Source organism: Chenopodium quinoa, unplaced genomic scaffold, assembly GCF_001683475.1.
Source record: "Chenopodium quinoa cultivar QQ74 unplaced genomic scaffold, ASM168347v1, whole genome shotgun sequence".
In the NCBI taxonomy this organism is placed as follows: Eukaryota; Viridiplantae; Streptophyta; class Magnoliopsida; order Caryophyllales; family Amaranthaceae; genus Chenopodium; species Chenopodium quinoa.
Window position 1 is genome coordinate 2,424,610 of NW_018745324.1, and position 18,109 is coordinate 2,442,718.

Genomic DNA, 18,109 nt, shown 5'->3' on the forward strand with positions numbered 1-18,109 from the left:
AAAGCTGCCGCGGAAAATATCGCGCGCATCTCACAAAGTCGCGCTCAGCAGTTGCGCGCAACTTTCAGAGATGCGCTCGTGTAAGATTCAAAATATTAAAATATTGGAAAATCGAATCTTACCATAGAGCTACGCGCAAGACAAATAGTTGCGCGCGTATACCGCGCACGACCTATTCACTTGCGCGCGAAAACCGCATGCAACCTACTCAGTTGCGCGCGACACCTGCTGCGGCAGAATGCTCTAAACCCTAAACCTAAACATTCCCTATAAATAAGACCCTAATCCGAGGCTTTGACACAGAAAATTAACCGAAACGCTGGCAGGATACTTGTCAACTTGTGCATCCAAACCCTCTTGTCCAAAACACTCACCCTTTTCGATATTTTGTTACTACGGGAGTCCATAAGTGTTATAAACGGAGATCTAACAAAGAGAAGTGGTGAATTCCCGAGCACTTAGTTAAATCACCATTATTTTTATTGTTTAAAAGAACTTTAATTAATTAATTAGTGTTGTTTGATCGCCTTAAAATAATAAATTAATTGATTTCACATAGTATTCTTTCGTTTATCAAGATTAGAATTGAATAAAATAATTGTTGGTTGATCATCTAAGTCAAGGCGAATATTGTTTATTTTATTGTTGTTTTCACGAATTTGATTAAATAAGAATAACGACCTTACGATGTAATTCCTATGTGAATTAATGTGTGTAAATAAAATCAATTAACATAGTTTTAGATATCACGTTGCGTATATTGTTTGGAAATGAAATTGTGCAAAGGAAGAGCTAGTAGAGGCCGCACTTGGTCTAGGATCGCGATTCCCCTCTAAAGGGAACGTTATCTTAGTACCCTCGCTCCCGAACTCATTTTTGGTTTTCTAGACCAATTTCGGCATGGGTAAACTTATGATTCATGCTAAATATCCCTTGAACTCTACTTGGGAGAAAGGCATGAACGAGGTTTATGGGGTTTTTTTTCCTAAAACTCATTGGCGACTCCTACTTGTTTCTTACAAAAAAGCGTATATGATAGAATCATCTCTAATTCAAAGGTCTCCCAAACAGTCAGGAATTCAAATCTTAATACACCCTAACAATGTAAAGTCCTAGGCTTTAAGGGGCTATGGGCATCTAAGGAAAAGGATCCCCTATGATGGGAACACCCTCCCTACAGCCACCGGTTAACCGGTGGCAATACTAGGTTATTAGAGCCGGTTAATCTGTGGCAATACTGTCCCAATTTTTTTTTTTTTTCATTTTTTCACTTAAAAAGAAGGATACACTTAAATATAATCATAATATACATAAATTACATAATATACATAAATTAAATCTGCAAATTTACATACATAAATTACATAACTATACATAAATCTGAAAAATTACATACATAAATTACATAAATATACATAAATCTGCAAAATTACATACATAAATTACATAAACATACATAAATTAAATCTGCAATATTAAAAAAAAATAACGCACGACCCACGACCCACCACCCACGACCCACAACCCACCACCCACGACCCACAACCCATAACCCACGACCGAACAACCTAAAACCACCCACCAGCCACGAAAAACCACCCAATCACCCACCACCCAAAAATTAACAAAAACAGAAAAAATGAAAAAACAAACACCCAAATCTTCATTAGACGACACTCCATACCTTGAAATTGGGTTTATAAGGCCAAATTCGACCATGAATACTCTAGATCTAGAGTTTTCATGGTCGAATTTGACCTTAAAACCTATGGTTTCATCACGAGGAAAGAGAAAATGCGAAAATAAGCGGAGGGTGTTGTTGATGTCGGTCTTGGTGGCGGCAGTAGTTCATGGTGGTGGTGGTAGTGGCCTTTGAGGGGAAAGAATAGGGGGGGCGATGAGACAAAAGGAGGAGATCGTAGGATAGAGAAAGAGGAGAGCAGCGCAGGAGAGAGAAAGAGAAAAAGGAGAGGAGAGAGAGGAGAGAGTTAGGGTTAGGGGTTTATAAAGAGGGAGGGTTAAAAAAGCCACCGGTTCAAAAGCGGGGGAATTAATATTTTATCCACCGGTTTGAACCGAACCGGTGACAATACCCTTCCCTCAAAATCCCGCCCATTTTTTCCCCCATTTTTTCCTCACCAATTTTTAAAAACCAGTGACCATCTGTCGGTGCTAATCTATATTTTTCTACTAGTGATACAATTAAAAAGGTAAATCAATCTGTCTATATATCAATAGAGTTCGTATCTACAAACTTTATAAAGAGAGAAGTTTGTCGGAACTGTTCCTTATGAACAGTAGGTTAGTGTCGTTCTGGATATACCCTTAGCTTGGGGTTTTCATTTGCGGTCATGCCACTGAATGTTGACTTCCTTTGCTTCCACCTCAACTTGTCTTTTGTTTTTTTTTTCTTCTTCTTTCCTGAATTCACTCATTCGTCTACTTTTTCTCTCTCTTCCTACTTTCTTCCTCTTTCCATTTCTGCTATTGCTCTGTCATTTTCTCACTGTTGCTTTCTTTCTTTCACGCTCTTTCATAGAAGGTCACGCTAGGTTCTCCATTGAAGCGTGTTATGAGCTTTCTTTGTTCCATTGTAGCTGCGGTAATTATTATTATTATTATTATTATTATTATTATTATTATTATTATTATTATTATTATTATTAAGTGTGAATTTCTTGATTTCCTGATTGTGCAATTCATAAAGTTCTTGGTTTTTGTTCTTTCTTTTAGTTAAGATAATCTGACACCGCGATTTCATTTTTCATCTTCAACTGTGTTTGACTCCAGGGATTTTAGGATAAAGGGGATTCTAATGCCTTTTTTGAGTTGTCGGTTTGCAGCAAAAGGACGAGGAGATGGGAAGAATGAGCCTGTAGCTCTTGCAGCAAGAGGACGAGGTGGTAGTTTGATCAATTTCAATATTACTATAAATACCACCTCGCACTTGGCTTACTTCTCATTTGTCGACACAACTTCCTAACTCTTCTCTCTCGGTTTCTTCTCTGCCTCTTCTTCTTCTACCTCAATTCTAATTCTCTCTCTAATTTTAGTTGTTTTTTTGCATTCAATTTTGTCGATTTATGTGATTAATTTTTGTGTGGGTTTTGCTTATTTTTGTTGTTGTGTTTACTTTTTTAGGTGTCGGTTGGCTTTTCTAGCATTATTGGAATTTTGATAATTGATCTGTGTTCTTACAGAGAAAATGGCTGGTCTTGTAGTGTTGTAATTTGTTTGGATACCCAGATCTGATATTTGTGTAATATTTTGTTGTTTAATTGGGTTTATGATTTCTTGATTTGTGTGATTATGTCTTTCTTGATTTTTGCTGGATCATGGTAAAAGTTGCACCATTTTGTGAAAATTTTGGATAATTTTTTTCCTTGCCGTTTCATATATAGATTGTTGGATTTGGAGTTGTGATGAATCTCATAACAATTCTATTGTTAGATCTGATTGATTCGTGTAACCCCATTTCACTTTACTTCAATATTAAGAATTTACCCTTGTTGATATCACATTGGGTGTAGAAAATTTTTAGGGATTATGAGCTTTTATAGTTAAAAGCAAAAGAAATTAAGATAAATGTTGGCTATGTTGGGTGTTTACACGCGCCCTTTAATGTTGTAAATTCTAGGCAAATTCTCAAATATATAAAAGGTGAGTAAGAAAGGAAGGGATATACAATTAAGAATTGACTATAAAATTTGCAATTTTATAAAAGAGAGAGAAGGTGTCAATTTTAAGATACCGCAAAATTGGAGAAGAAACATAACTTATTAATGAAATTTGTATGCTGTCTAAGTAATTCGAAACCATAATAGAAAATTCATACCATGGTGTAGGGAATATTTCAAGCATTATCTCAAACTTGAACCCCACTGTAATCATACACTTAAGTATGGTGGCGTCCAAAAGGAAAGAAGCCAGAGTAAAAGAGTTGGCAACAAGTTTAGGAACTTGTAAACCGTTCACAGGGTGAAGGTTACACCCCTTTGTTGGAGTTTGGTGACTCTGACTCAACGCGGAAATAACCCCAACCCAAGGAACCACTCGTTATTAATAAAACTATAAAGATAATTAAATAAGCACAAGAAAAGGAAGAACGAATCATACCCTTGAAGCGAGCTTCGCCCTCTCAAAACGGGCTTTTACTTGAAAGCCTTGAGCACCGCAAATGCCGTGCCTCCAACGGTATCCACCCACAAAGGACGAACACAACTTTTTAGGTCCGCTACGTTGGAGTTAGCAAGGTGCGACCAAAACCCAATTGTTAATGGAGTTTAAGAGTTTTTCCAAAATATGGAATGCTCTTTCTAACTCCCACTCAAACACTTTACTCCAAATCCCAAGGTTGGTATTTATAGAGGAAAGTATGAGTGGGAATTTCTATCCAATCAATGTGGGATCATCAAATTCCACAAATTAATTTAAAGCTAAATTAAATTAAAATTGCAAACTAATAATAAATCTACAAGTGGCATTACCATGTGAAATGGGTTGGTGACGACCACATGGAGAGTAGGGGACCATACTTGCTCCCATATTCCTTGTGCCACATGTCCTTACCCACTTGCTCCCATATTCCTCAAGCTTCCCCATAGTGACCGACCATATGGCCCAGCCCCGAGCCCAGACCGACACCAAGATGCGGGCTGCTGCTGTGCGCGCAGGCCAAGCACTTGGTGCGGGCTTGCTGCTGAGCGTGGCTGCTAGCACGCCTAGCTTGCGGCAGCTAGCTGCTGCACGCACCATGTGCATGCGGTTGCTAGCTGCTGCTGTGCGTGGCTGCTAGCACGGTGCGCTAGCACGCACCTAGCCAGCAATGCTAGGCTCGGCTTGGTGCGCTTGCTAGCCACCTATGCTTGGACATTTTTGCCCCTAGCATTCGGATGCTCGGGGCATTCCGATGCTCGGGGCATTCCGATGGTAGGGGTATTTTGGGAATATGGTCGATTTATTATTATTTTGCGCGTATCGTCTTTTTATTATTTTTGACTCGACTTCCGACGATCGGTTTTGATGCTCCAAGCTCGAATTACCGACGTCTAAATATTTAACACTCGGGCGACGAATTAATTTATTCCGAATTAATTCGCCAAGTCGGTTCGTATATTTTGCTTGGGTGTGACCCGAAGGGTTCAGTTAAGATTAAGCTGTAATATTAATTATATTAATATTACTGATCGGAAGTGGCATCCACCCAGGCATTCTGATTACTTGACCTTACTGAATATATTAGCTTTCTAATAATTCTGAACCCGCTATCAGAATAATACACTTGTTCGAAGGACACCATTCCTTTCAATCTCCCACTTGTTCTTCCGGACAAGTGTGCATTTAGTGTATAGCCCCTTTCCTATGTCTCTTCATGTCTCTTCATGAACTACATAGTAAGATTATTCGTCATCTCTGTTACGTCTAGAAGTGTTTCTCGAAATCCGAGTTTGACTGGCAATAAGCAGATGATTTATAAAATCCATATGAGCACGGCCATGCATTTTCACAGTCTCGCTCTTCAAGAGTCCTTGTAAACAACAAGACATGTTCCCTATTGTTAGTAGGGGGACATTTCCAGTCTTGTAATGTAGCTTCTCTTACTAAGAGGACCTAGCCGCCCGATATCTTTCGTTATAATCCCCAGTTACGGCAGATGTTTGGCGGATACCAAAGTGAACTAGTACTCAAACAAGAGACCTCCCACTACTCATGGTCAAGGAAAAGAGTTCCGATAGTAATAATGAGAAAAATACTTATGACGATTTTAAATCTCTTAAAGTATTCTCATAGGTCGATCTAGTATGGTTCTAAACCAATACCTGTGCAAATGATTTATATCCTCATAGCACAAGAAACGGTGCTATAAATCATACTACACACTAATCTCTAATGGTCATTAATCGTCCACAAAAAATATGACCTTGATTAGGGATAATTTTCGATTAAAATATTCAATGTTCACTTAATAGGTGTTTCTTTATCCAAGCCATTGAATTGATACCCTATTTTGAATATTTATTAAAATCGAATGGACTCATTATTTAATTCTAAACCACAATTAAATAGAGACGGAGTGAATTAAATTGCATGAAAAATTTTAATTACTCCAAAAACTGAATGGTTCATCATAGTGCTTTACATTAACATTGTCCAAAAATTTAATTAAAACACTATAATATGGAAATCAAAGCCAATTCGCAACATGCTTGATTCCCATTGCCTCAATGTGTTTGTTGTGCTTCACCTGAGACAAGGGTTTAGTAAGTGGATCGGATACATTGTCATCTGTTCCCACTTTGCAAATTCTGATTTCACCCTCTGTCTTCCATTCTCGAATCATGTGAAATCACCTCTTGACATATTTGACCTTCTGATGTCTCGTGGCTCTCTAGCCTGAGCAATAGCTCCATTGTTGTCACAATGGAGGTGTATTGGACCCTTGATGGAGGGTACAACACCAAGTTCATCAATTAACTTGCGAATCTAAACTGCCTCCTTGGCTGCCTCAGACGCTGCCAAGTACTCGGCTTCAGTTGTAGAATCAGCGGTTGTGCTTTGCTTTGCACGCTTCCAACTAAACGCTCCTCCATTGAGACAGAATATGTATCCGGATTGTGACTTGGAGTCGTCTCTATCTGTCTGGAAGCTTGCGTTGGTATATCCCTCATTAACCAATTCATCTTTACCGCCATAGACTAGAAATTTTTCCTTGTTCTTTTTCAGGTACTTCAGAATATTCTTGGCCGCAGTCCAATGCGCCTCTCCTGGGTCTGGTTGGTATCGGCTCGTAGCACTCAAGGCATACGATACATGCGGCCTAGTACATATCATGGCATACATGATCGATCCAATAAGCGAAGCATATGGAATACGAATCATCCTTTCTCGCTCATCAGGTGTCTTTGGACACTGCTTCTTGCTTAAGGTTATGCAATGTGACATGGGTAGGTGCCCTCTCTTGGCTCCTTCCATTTGGAATCGAGCTAGTACCTTATCGATGTAAGTACTTTGACTCATTCCTATCATCCTCTTTGATCTATCCCTATAGATTTTGATGCCTAGTATGTACTGAGCCTCTCCCAAGTCTTTCATTGAAAAACATTTCCCGAGCAAAGCCTTTACAGACTCTAACAACGGAATGCTATTTCCAATGAGCAAAATGTCATCGACATGTAAGACTAGGAAGGCGATGTCACTCCCACTGACCTTCTTGTAAACACAAGACTCATCTGGATTCTTGATAAAACCAAACTTACTGATGGCTTCATCAAATCGAAGATTCCAACTTCTGCTTGCTTGCTTTAATCCATAAATGGACTTCTTAAGCTTGCCTACCTTCTTAGGATTGTTCTGGTCGACAAAACCTTCAGGCTGTGTCATGTACACAGTTTCTTCCAAAATTCCATTGAGGAAGGCGGTTTTGACGTCCATCTTCCATATTTCATAATTGTAATATGCAACAATCGCTAGAAGAATTCGAACGGACTTAAGCATAGCTACTGGAGAAAAGTTTCATCATAATCAACGCCGTGAATTTGCCTGTAACCTTTTGCTACCAGCCTTGCTTTGTAAATGAATACATTTCCATCTTTGTCGGTTTTCATCTTGAAAATCCATTAACATCCGATAGGTGTGTAACCTACGGGTAAATCAACCAAGTCCTATACTTGATTTTCAAACATGGAGTCCATTTCGGATTTCATGGCCTCTTGCCATTTTGCAAAGTCGGGGCTCGTCATAGCTTGCTTGTAGGTTTCCGGCTCATCTTCATCCACTACTAGGATGTCCTGATCTTTGGTTAATACAACACCGAGATATCTGTCAAGTTGAGATCTTGGCCGAGTTGACCTACGTAGGGTGATGGACTGAGCATTTGCATTGTCGGTTTGACTTTGCATATTTTGACTTTGACCAATGTCAACAGATGCTTTGTGAGCACTTTGATTGTCAACTTGTCCTTGTTGCTCGTCCTCTCAAACTTCGTCGAGTTCGATTTTCCTCACACTTATCATTTTGGAGAGATGCTCCTTCTCCAAAAAGACACCATCACGAGCAACAAACACTTTGTTCTCGGATTTGTTGTAGAAGTAATACCCTTTGGTTTCTTTTGGATAACCCACAAAGTAAACCTTGTCAGATTTCGGATGAAGTTTGTCAGAAATGAGTTTCTTGACATATGCTTCGCATCCCCAAATCTTGAGAAAAGACAACCTTGGAGGTTTATTTGTCCATAATTCATATGGAGTCTTTTCCACTGCCTTTGACGGAGCACGATTCAGTGTAAGTGCCGCAGTTAAAAGTGCATGTCCCCAGAAAGAGATTGGAAGTTCACTAAGACCCATAGTCGATCGGACCATGTCTAACAGGGTTCGATTCCTCCTTTCAGATACTCCATTCCATTGAGGAGTTCCCGGAGGTGTCAACTCTGAAAGTATTCCATGTTCTTTCAGATGGTCATCGAATTCTTGGCTCAAATATTCGCCACCTCGATCCGATCGAAGCGCTTTGATTTTCTTGCCGAGTTGGTTTTCAACTTTGTTCTGAAATTCCTTGAATTTATCAAACGATTCAGATTTGTGCGACATTAGATAGACATAACCATATCTACTATAGTCGTCCGTGAAGGTTATGAAATACCGATAACCACTCCTTGCGGGTGTACTCATTGACCCACATACATCGGTGTGTATTAGTCCCAACAAGTCACCGGCCCTTTCTCCCAACTTGGAGAATGGTTGCTTTATCATCTTGCCTAATAAACATCCTTCGCAATTCTCAAAGGATTCTAAATCAAATGAGTCAAGAATACCTTCTTGAAGAAGCTTCTTGATGCGTTTGATGTTAATGTGGCCAAGACGACAGTGCCACAAGTGAGTTTGACTAGATGGTGTAGTCTTAGCTTTCTTTGCATTGGTATCAAACATTTTGTCTAAAAACACATGAAAGTTTCATTCCATAAATATATTCAAGACATCAAAACAAAAGTCTTGGTTGATGAAAACGACGTCCAACGTCGGAAATACATCAAAAGTATGGTGCATAAAACTAAATAAGTTCTACTTCTTTAGACAAAACATGAGATTACAATTTTTCTTGGATAGATCACCTTCATCCTACTTGTGTACTCATTTCCACATGAAAAGGCACCGCTCACTTGGTTCCTGAAAAAGGAGTGTATATTGAGTCAATTTTCCGGTATCTAATACCTTTTAAAATTGCTTATGTTCAAGTGTTTAAGATGATACCTGAGGTTGAGGTTACTTTTCCTTTCGCCTCATCATCTAGATACTTGCTGCATTCCCTATTGTAGTGTCCGGGGTTACCACAATAGAAGCAGCGCATCTTCCTCTTGTCTTTGAACTCCTTCTTCCTTGGTCTAAGGGCAAAGTTAGCCTTCTTGCAAGAATAGGTCTTTTGGAGCTCTTGGATGACTTCCCTTAAGGACAGTGTATCCCTATTGGCGGTGAGACGCACTTTAAGCCCCACATATCCCGAGTGAAAAGAGCTAAGAAGCATGTGATCCGCTTGCTCGTCTTCCACTGGTTTGCCAATTAGCTCCAGATGGTTGAATAGCCTTGTCATGTTAATTACATGAGCTTGAAGTGGCATTCCGGGCCTATGTCTCCCATTGTAGACTTTTCCCCACACCTCTTGTCTTTCTTTTGAGAGACAACCATCTTGTGGTGGCTTGATCCTCATTTTGGAGAGTGACCTAGTCACATCCTCCACGTGACCATCATAATTGCCCCTAAAACTTTTGGTGACCCTCAAATTGACTACATCCTCAAGAGCTTTGAGCATCATGTCCGGAAAATAGCCGGAGAAAATCCCCTTCCACTAAACCGGGATGGAATTTTCCATGAGTTTCGAAACTCTCTTGCAATCCATGCTCCATTTTTCATGAGCTTCATCACTCATGATCCCTTTCGAGTAGAAACTAGGGATCGGAGTGTCCAAGATATGCTCTAGGTAGCAATTTCTGAGTGTCTTTCGGAGTTCATCTTCCCATTCCTTAAAGTTCACCAAATTGAGCAAAAATGGTAACTTTTCGGGAAGTTTCGGGTACATAAGGTCGTTGTCATTAGTTGAAGACATGATTCTACAATTGAAAGAATTTTAATGAAAAAACCATTCAAATTACTTAAATAAGATTGAATTTTATTCATGCAAATTTTCAATACTTATTTAGCGTCTTATTACAGGTAAAATTGTCCCTATTTTGTGAAAATAAGGCGATTCCAAGATCCGAAGAAACAAAGAGTTGTTAAGCATGCTTTGGCTTGTCTTAACACTCAATCTTCTAGGGTAAGCATTGCCTTACTAATGGCTCTAAGCCACTCTTGGTTAGACAATCGTCGCATCTAATGCATCTTTGACGATGTATCTCTTTTGCCACGGTATGTGAGGACTCCTCACTCATACCGATGAGTTAAACCAAAAGCAATGTGCACACCCGGTGTGCCTTATGAGCCTTGGAGAAGTGATGGCACCTCGCTTTGGCGTAGCCTACCATCACCCTCGTTCGGTTGGTAAGTGTTGTTTTGGAAAGGCAAGTTTGACTCAATATTATTAGGGACCTAGGATTTCTATGTTGGTTGATTTAAGTGAACTTAACTAATCATCGCAACATAAAGAAAACCTAAACATGCGTCTAACGAATAATTCACATGTATATAAGCATAAAATATAAAGCGAAATTATAGATGCATATTGGCAACTAGAATGACCCCTTGAATTCTTCAAATCTTCAAAAGGTCTTCATTTGCAATTCAAGGCTTTGTCTTCCAAGATCCATTGTCTTCAAGACTTAACCAAACTATGCAAATACTAGTGTCTACGACTAGGAATAATCTAAATATTGAGGTACAAAAATACTTAACGGTGCGTAGACCGTATTTAGATTTACAAAAATACATAACGGCACGTAGTCCGTATTTTCTATCCTAATCGGGTCCCACTAGTTGCCATTTCATAAAACCTGTGAGAGAGAATATACATTCCATTCATCCATTCACTATTTGTGAATGGCCCATGCAATTTCCAATATCAAACAAGTAAAATGCATTTAAACAACGCGCGCACTAGTAACTAATCTAGGTGGTTAATCCGATTAACACGCCTAATTAAAACTAGTCAAAGTTGTTTAACCGATTATGTAATTGACGTCATTAATAATTGAAGCTCCCACTAAATTCCACATTTCCCTTAATTAATCCAATTAATTAAGTCGGTAGCATCCAAACTTGTCAAAATAAAATTTTGCCAATGCCGCTCAAAAACGAGGCCTAGCCTCCCAAAATTTTAATTAAAATAAACAAAATTAATTAAAATAAATAAAACGGCAAAATAAGCAATATTAAGCCAATCGCATTTCAAGTGGCTTTCGCTTTAAGCGTTTTGCCAAGGAAACTCGAATAATCGCGGCTCATGCAAACCAAGCATACTACGGCTATTCACCTCACCGCACCAAGCATATGCACACAAAAAAAAACTCCGCACACACGGCCCGCGGCAAGCAGCCATGGGCTGCTGCCACTGCCGCACGCACGCGCACGCACAGCCATGGCTGCTGGTGCTTGGCTGCTGCGGCCGTCTGCTGCTGCCGCGCGTGTGGCCGCACGCAAGGCGGGGCAGCCACCTTGGCAGCCACATGCGGGCTGCTATGCAGCTCGGCTAGCCAAAGGTGGTTCTTTGCCTCGTTTTTCGTGCCATGGCCTCGGGATTTGATCCCATTTCGCGAAACATAATAAATTAATTTTAGAACTAACTTAATAAAATTTCAAAGTGCAAATAACCAAAATAATTCCAAGAACCATTCTTAATTAAATTGGTTTAGCTTGGTGCAATAACAAAGTTGAGGCAATTTCTCACTTTTAATTTAATCAATTTAAATTAAACTTGAGAATTTGACAAAGTAAGGGAAAGTTGGAAAAATATGACCTTTAATGTTCAAATGAAAATTCCAACATCTAAATTTTGTGAATCCTTGAAAATTATATCTTCCAACATGAAGTTAACCAAATTTCTATCACAAAAATTGAAACTTTATGTTTCCAATCAACTCTAAATGATTAAAACAACAAAGTTTAACACAAAATAACATGGAATTTAGTGGTTTTTAAAGTTTCAATCACTTATCACAAATAAATATTGAATCTTTAACACTTAGGAAGCCTCAAAACAAAAATTTTCACACTAAAAAGCAATTAGTTTGCAATTATGTGAAAATAAATCAACCTTTAAGCATCAAATACTACCAAGTAAGTGTGCTTTAAGAGGACTTAAAAATGCAGAAAATAATGCAAATAATCAATTACATAATCAACAAGTTATGCCATTAATTTCAAGGTTAGAAAAGACTTAAAACTTTTCGTCGAAAACGAAAAATCCCTCAAAAAAGGCATTTCTGGTCAGAATTTGGCTAAAATCACAGATCCTCAGGGGTAAAAACCATTCCAGAACACCTTTTCCACCCAAAATTCACTACTTTCGGGCGAAAATCTGGGTTTTGGGCCAAATTCGACATTAAAAACGGGATTGAATTAAATAAAACCGAGCTACTAATCTAATTAGCAACTTAAACCAGAAAAATAAGCCAAAATAAACCTTGAAAAACATGATTATAAAAATAAACGAGCGGGGCTCCGATACCGCTGTTGGGGTTTGGTGAGTCCGACTCACCGCGGAAACAACCCCGACCCAAGGAACCACTCGTAATTAATAAAACCATAAAGCATAAATAAATAAGCACAAGAAAAGGAAGAAAGAATCATACCCTTGAAGCGAGCTTCGCCCTCTCAAAACGGGCTCTTACTTGAAAGCCTTGAGCACCGCAAATGTTGTGCCTCCAACGGTATCCACCCACAAAGGACGAACACGACTTTTTAGGTCCGCTACCTTGGAGTTAGCAAGGTCCGACCAAAACCCAAGTGTTAATGGAGTTTAAGAGTTTTTCCAAAATATGGAATGCTCTTTCTAACTCCCACTCAAGCACTTTACTCCAAATCCCAAGGTTGGTATTTATAGAGGAAAGTATGAGTGGGAATTTCTATCCCATCAATGTGGGATCATGAAATTCCACAAATTAATTTAAAGCTAAATTAAATTAAAATTGCAAACTAATAATAAATCTACAAGTGGCATTACCATGTGAAATGGGTTGGTGAGGACCACATGGAGAGTAGGGGACCATACTTGCTCCCCACTCAATACTTTCCTTGTGCCACATGTCCTTACCCACTTGCTCCCATATTCCTCAAGCTTCCCCATAGTGACCGGCCCTATGGCCCAGCCCCGAGCCCAACCACGAGCCCAACCCCGCACCAAGATGCGGGCTGCTGCTGTACGCGCAAGCCACGCACTTGGTGCGGGCTTGCTGCTGATCGTGGCTGCTAGTGCGTGCGCTGCTAGCACGCCTAGCTTGCGGCAGCTAGTTGCTGCACGCACCACGTGCACGCGGCTGCTAGATGCTGCTGTGCGTGGCTGCGCACGGTGCGCTAGCACGCACCTAGCCAGCCATGCTAGGATCGGCTTGGTGCGCTTGCTAGCCACCTATGCTTAGAAATTTTTGCCCCTAATATTCGGATGCTCGGGGCATTCTGATGCTAGGGATATTTTGGGAATATGGTCGATTTATTATTATTATGCGCGTCTCGTCTTTTTATTATTTTTTACTCGACTTCCGACGATCGGTTTCGACGCTCCATGCTCGAATTACCGACGTCTAAATATTAAACACTCGGGTGACGAATTAATTTCTTCCGAATTAATTGGTCGAGTCGGTTCGTATATTTTGCTTGGGTGTGACCCAAAGGGTTCAGTCAAGATTAAGCTGTAATATTAATTATATTAATATTACTGATCGGAAGTGGCCTCCACCCAGGCATTCCGATCACTTGACCTTACTGAATATATTAGCTTCCTAATAATTCTGAACCCGCTATCAGAATAATACACTTGTTCGAAGGACACCATTCCTTTCACCCTTAACGATCCAAGAGATCGTTAACTCCAATAGGTCTGGAACCAAGAATGGAAGTTCGGGGATGAAAGTACAAATCCAATCTAAAAGAGAAAGAACTTGCCCTAATAATTGGCCTATACTTTATTCTTCTCGCATTCATGTGTGCTTTCTGACTAATATACAATCAATAGGTTAACCCTAAACCTGTTTATCTATGTTAGTTGAATATTTAATACACAAACAAAACTATTATTGGCGATCACTTGAATTATAATAAAATTAACCCTAAACAAGATTATTAATTATCTTATTATGCGTGATTACAAGTACAAATTCCCTTTAAAAATGCATGAAAGGTGTGATCAAGCAATAACAAGTAATATAATCAAGAAACACAATAATCATCATAATATATCATAAGCATAATAATCATGACAATCAACATCATAATAATACCATCATTACAACTTAATAATTATAGTAAGCTTCTAGGCATGATACTAACAAGATTAATAACAAAACCTAGCATGTCACTAAACCTCAAAGATCAATGCTTTAGCCCTAACATGATACTAAAATGATATTGATATGATAATAGAAAGCATAGGAAGCATAATTGATTTGAAACTTAATTATTACCCTAAACATGATATTAGAATGCAATAAAACATCCTAACATGATAATAGGAACCAATAAAATAATCTAAGCATGATTTTTATATCATAATATCAATAAACAATTAAACTACTTACTTCGATGCCTCGTATCTCTTTCTAATAACAAAATACGCGCTTTAGTATTCTTAGTAACTTCAAGGAAAATAATAATCAAAACAATTAAATTAAATAATTGAAAGAGAGATTTGAAAAGTTTAGACTGGATTTGGGACCAAACCCTCAGAAGGTATCAACCTTTCACGTCTAGCGCGAAGGCAACTTCGAAATTGGCTAGGTGTATCTAGATCTTGTGAATGCGGAATTGTGTTTGTAAAAGGGTTGGTTTAGAAAGAGAGAGAGAATTATCTTTAGTTTAGAGAGAGAGAAAGAATTAAAGAATTCTAGTTATTGAAAAACGGTGATCTAGGGACCTTATTTATATGAAAAGTCCGGAATTGATAGAAACAAATCAGAGTTCGAAAAGGAATAAAACACCTCTCTGTCGCCAGCGACAGGGCTCGTCGCCAGGCGACGGACCTGTCGTTTGGCGATGCAAGAGGTTTTCAACGCATTTCAACGCGGAACCCACTTCTTGATAAAATCGAGTCGTAAAATCCGTGTTAAAGGGTAAAATTGTATTTTCATATAAAACACTTCTTTTATTCCAAATAAAACTCATAAAACATAATTATCAATCCTAATCCCATTAGGATTTAAACGAACCTTCTAGAAGACTATAATCAATCCTAATAGCTTTAGGAGTGATAATTAATAATAGGCCCTCCTCTAGATCATTGGGCCGCATATAAGAACTAAACCGGGCCCATTTTTGTATTTTGGCCATAAATTTCTCATTATTCATTGAATTAGGCTTATAATATATCGTTGAAAAACTGTTTACAAGCCCCGTCCAACTACACCATTATTGGACCCATGCCATGGACCAAAATAAATTGGATGGGCTATTTTCATAACATATAGCAGGTTTTCGAAACATAGAAAGAAAGATTTTTATAAAAACTAACCGCAACATTAGACTTTTCACTCTTTCACCTCATTCGATTATGATTTGACGTGAAAGGTATTCATCACTGGGTTTGGTTTTGCGGAGACACAAATGGGTGTCTACAAAAGCCCCCACTTTGACTGAGTTTGGAGAAACTTATGTTTCGAAAACAAAAGTCAAAGTAGCGATAGGGACGGAGAATGATTTAGAACGTTCTGCGATCCTAAATCATTCTTATAACGCCTATATCTGCTAACTAGCGTTATTCAAACAGATAAAAAAGTTAAGAAACGCGTATCTTGAATCGTCGCGCACACGTCTCTGGAGGTAACCGGATTATGTTGCATTTGCTGTTGTGACAACCCTCCACTAGCTTGGGAACGCCATCTTGTTGTTTTGATGTTTACTCGTCTCTGAACAAGGAGCTTGTTTTTTGTTTGACGATCTTACTCAAGCTAGGGGATACAGCCTGAAGACTGCTACCCCTGTAACTGCCTCCAATTTTTGCTGTGATAGTCTTCTGCAAGCCAGAGAATACTATCGAAGATTGCTTCACCTGAAACGATCTTTTACCGCCTTGTGACCATCTTCCGCAAGCCATGGAATATGATCGAAGATAACTCCGCCTGAAGCCATCCTCAATTGTTTGTGACAACCTTCCACAAGCTAGGGAACGCTGTCAAAGATATCTTCGCTTGAAGTCATCCTTCATTGTTGCAATAATATTCCGAAGAAAATTACCGAAGACCAACGCTTGTTGACCTTTAAACCTTGCTTGAACTTCGCTGCCGTGATATTTGCTGAAATTTCCACGGTGCTAGTACGTCGGCACATTTGCTGCTTGTGAACCATTATGTCGGTGCCTTTGCGATGAGCCAATGTTTAGGCGCTTTAAACTAAGTGAGACAATCATTTATCAGGTCGATCACTTTCCGTGATTGTAATCGAGCTGATCACTAATCATGTCAAATTGCTTATAGGGGCTAACTGGCGTACCAAGGAACCCAAACTGCTGCACGAGATCTACATAACCATATTACGGGTCCATACACTATGTCGCCACACTAGCGCCTGCTGGATGACCTTGTCGTCGCAAATTTTGCTTGTTGCCAGACGACAGGCTTGTCGCCAGGCAACAATTTTGTCATCTGGTGCTGCACTCTGAATTATCGAATATATCCCCTTTTTTCTTCATTTCGCTGGTGCTGCTGCTATTCGCTCGCGTTTTTCTCCAGACTTCGATTCACTCGTTCTCGCTCATTTCTCAACCAAATTCGCTCAAACCTTTTGCAAATCGAAGCTTATTTCATCTAGTTTCTTGATCTATGGAAGTTTTCTTCAAACTCACTCGAATTTTTCTGAATTTTGCATGTGTGTAGGGAATGTTTCAAGCATTATCCCTAGCTTGAACCCCACTGTGATCATAAACTAAAGTACGGTGGCGTCCAAAGGGAAAGAAGATAGAGCAAAAGAGTCGCCAACAAGTTTTAGGAACTTGGTAGTTCGGGGATTAAGGTACAAATCCAACCTAAGAGATTGAACCTGCCCTAATAATAGGCCTCCACTTTATTCTGATCGTATTCATGTGCGCTTTCTGACTAACTTACAATTAATAGGATTAACCCTAAACCTGTTTATCTATGTTGGTTGAATATAATGCACAAATAAATCAATTATTGGCGATCACTTGAATTATAATCAAATTAACCCTAACAAGATTATTAATTATCGTAAGCGTGATTACAAGTACCAATTCCCTTTAAACATGCAATAAAAGGCGTGATCAAGCAATAACAATAAATATCAAGCAACATAATAAATCAAAATAATAATCATCATAATAATAATCATGATAAAATAATCATATTAAAGCATAATAATAGCAAGATCCTAGGAATGATACTAACAAAATTAATAACAAACCCTAACATGTCACTAAACATCAAAGATCAAATATTTAGCCTTAACATGATACTAACATGAATATCAGGAAAGAAATAGGAAGCATCGCAGGAATCATAATTGTCATATTTGTTATTAAAAATTATAGTTTTTACCCTAAACATGATACTAGGAAGATCGAAACACCCTAACATGACGCTAGGAATAATAATAACAACCTAAACATGATATTAAATAAAATCAATTAAAGCACTTACTTGGATGCCTCGTATCTCTTTCTAATAACAAAATACACGCGTTAGTAACTTCACGGAAAATAATAAACAACAATTAAATTAAATAATTGAACTAGAGATTTGGGACCAAACCCTCAGAAATTAAAACCTTTCACGTCTAGGGCGAAGGCAACTTCGAACTTGGCTAGGTGTTTCTTGGTCTTGTGAATGCGGAATTTTGTTTGTAAAAAGGCTAGTTTAGAAAAGAGAGAGAGAGAATAAGCCTTAGCCTTAGAGAGAGGAGAGAATCAGAGAGATGTTGATAAGAATTGATGAGAATTGGTGATGAAAAACGGAGATTTTAGG

The 18,109-nt window shown here is 38.8% G+C and overlaps 1 long non-coding RNA gene across 1 annotated transcript; it reads left to right on the top strand.

Annotated features, from left to right (window-relative positions):
• The first annotated feature begins 2,274 nt into the window (after nucleotides 1–2,274).
• On the top strand, nucleotides 2,275–3,449 carry LOC110712698. The gene is made up of 2 exons (XR_002509679.1): nucleotides 2,275–2,602; nucleotides 2,791–3,449. It is a non-coding gene; the product is annotated as an uncharacterized LOC110712698 (long non-coding RNA).
• The last annotated feature ends 14,660 nt before the right edge of the window (nucleotides 3,450–18,109 follow it).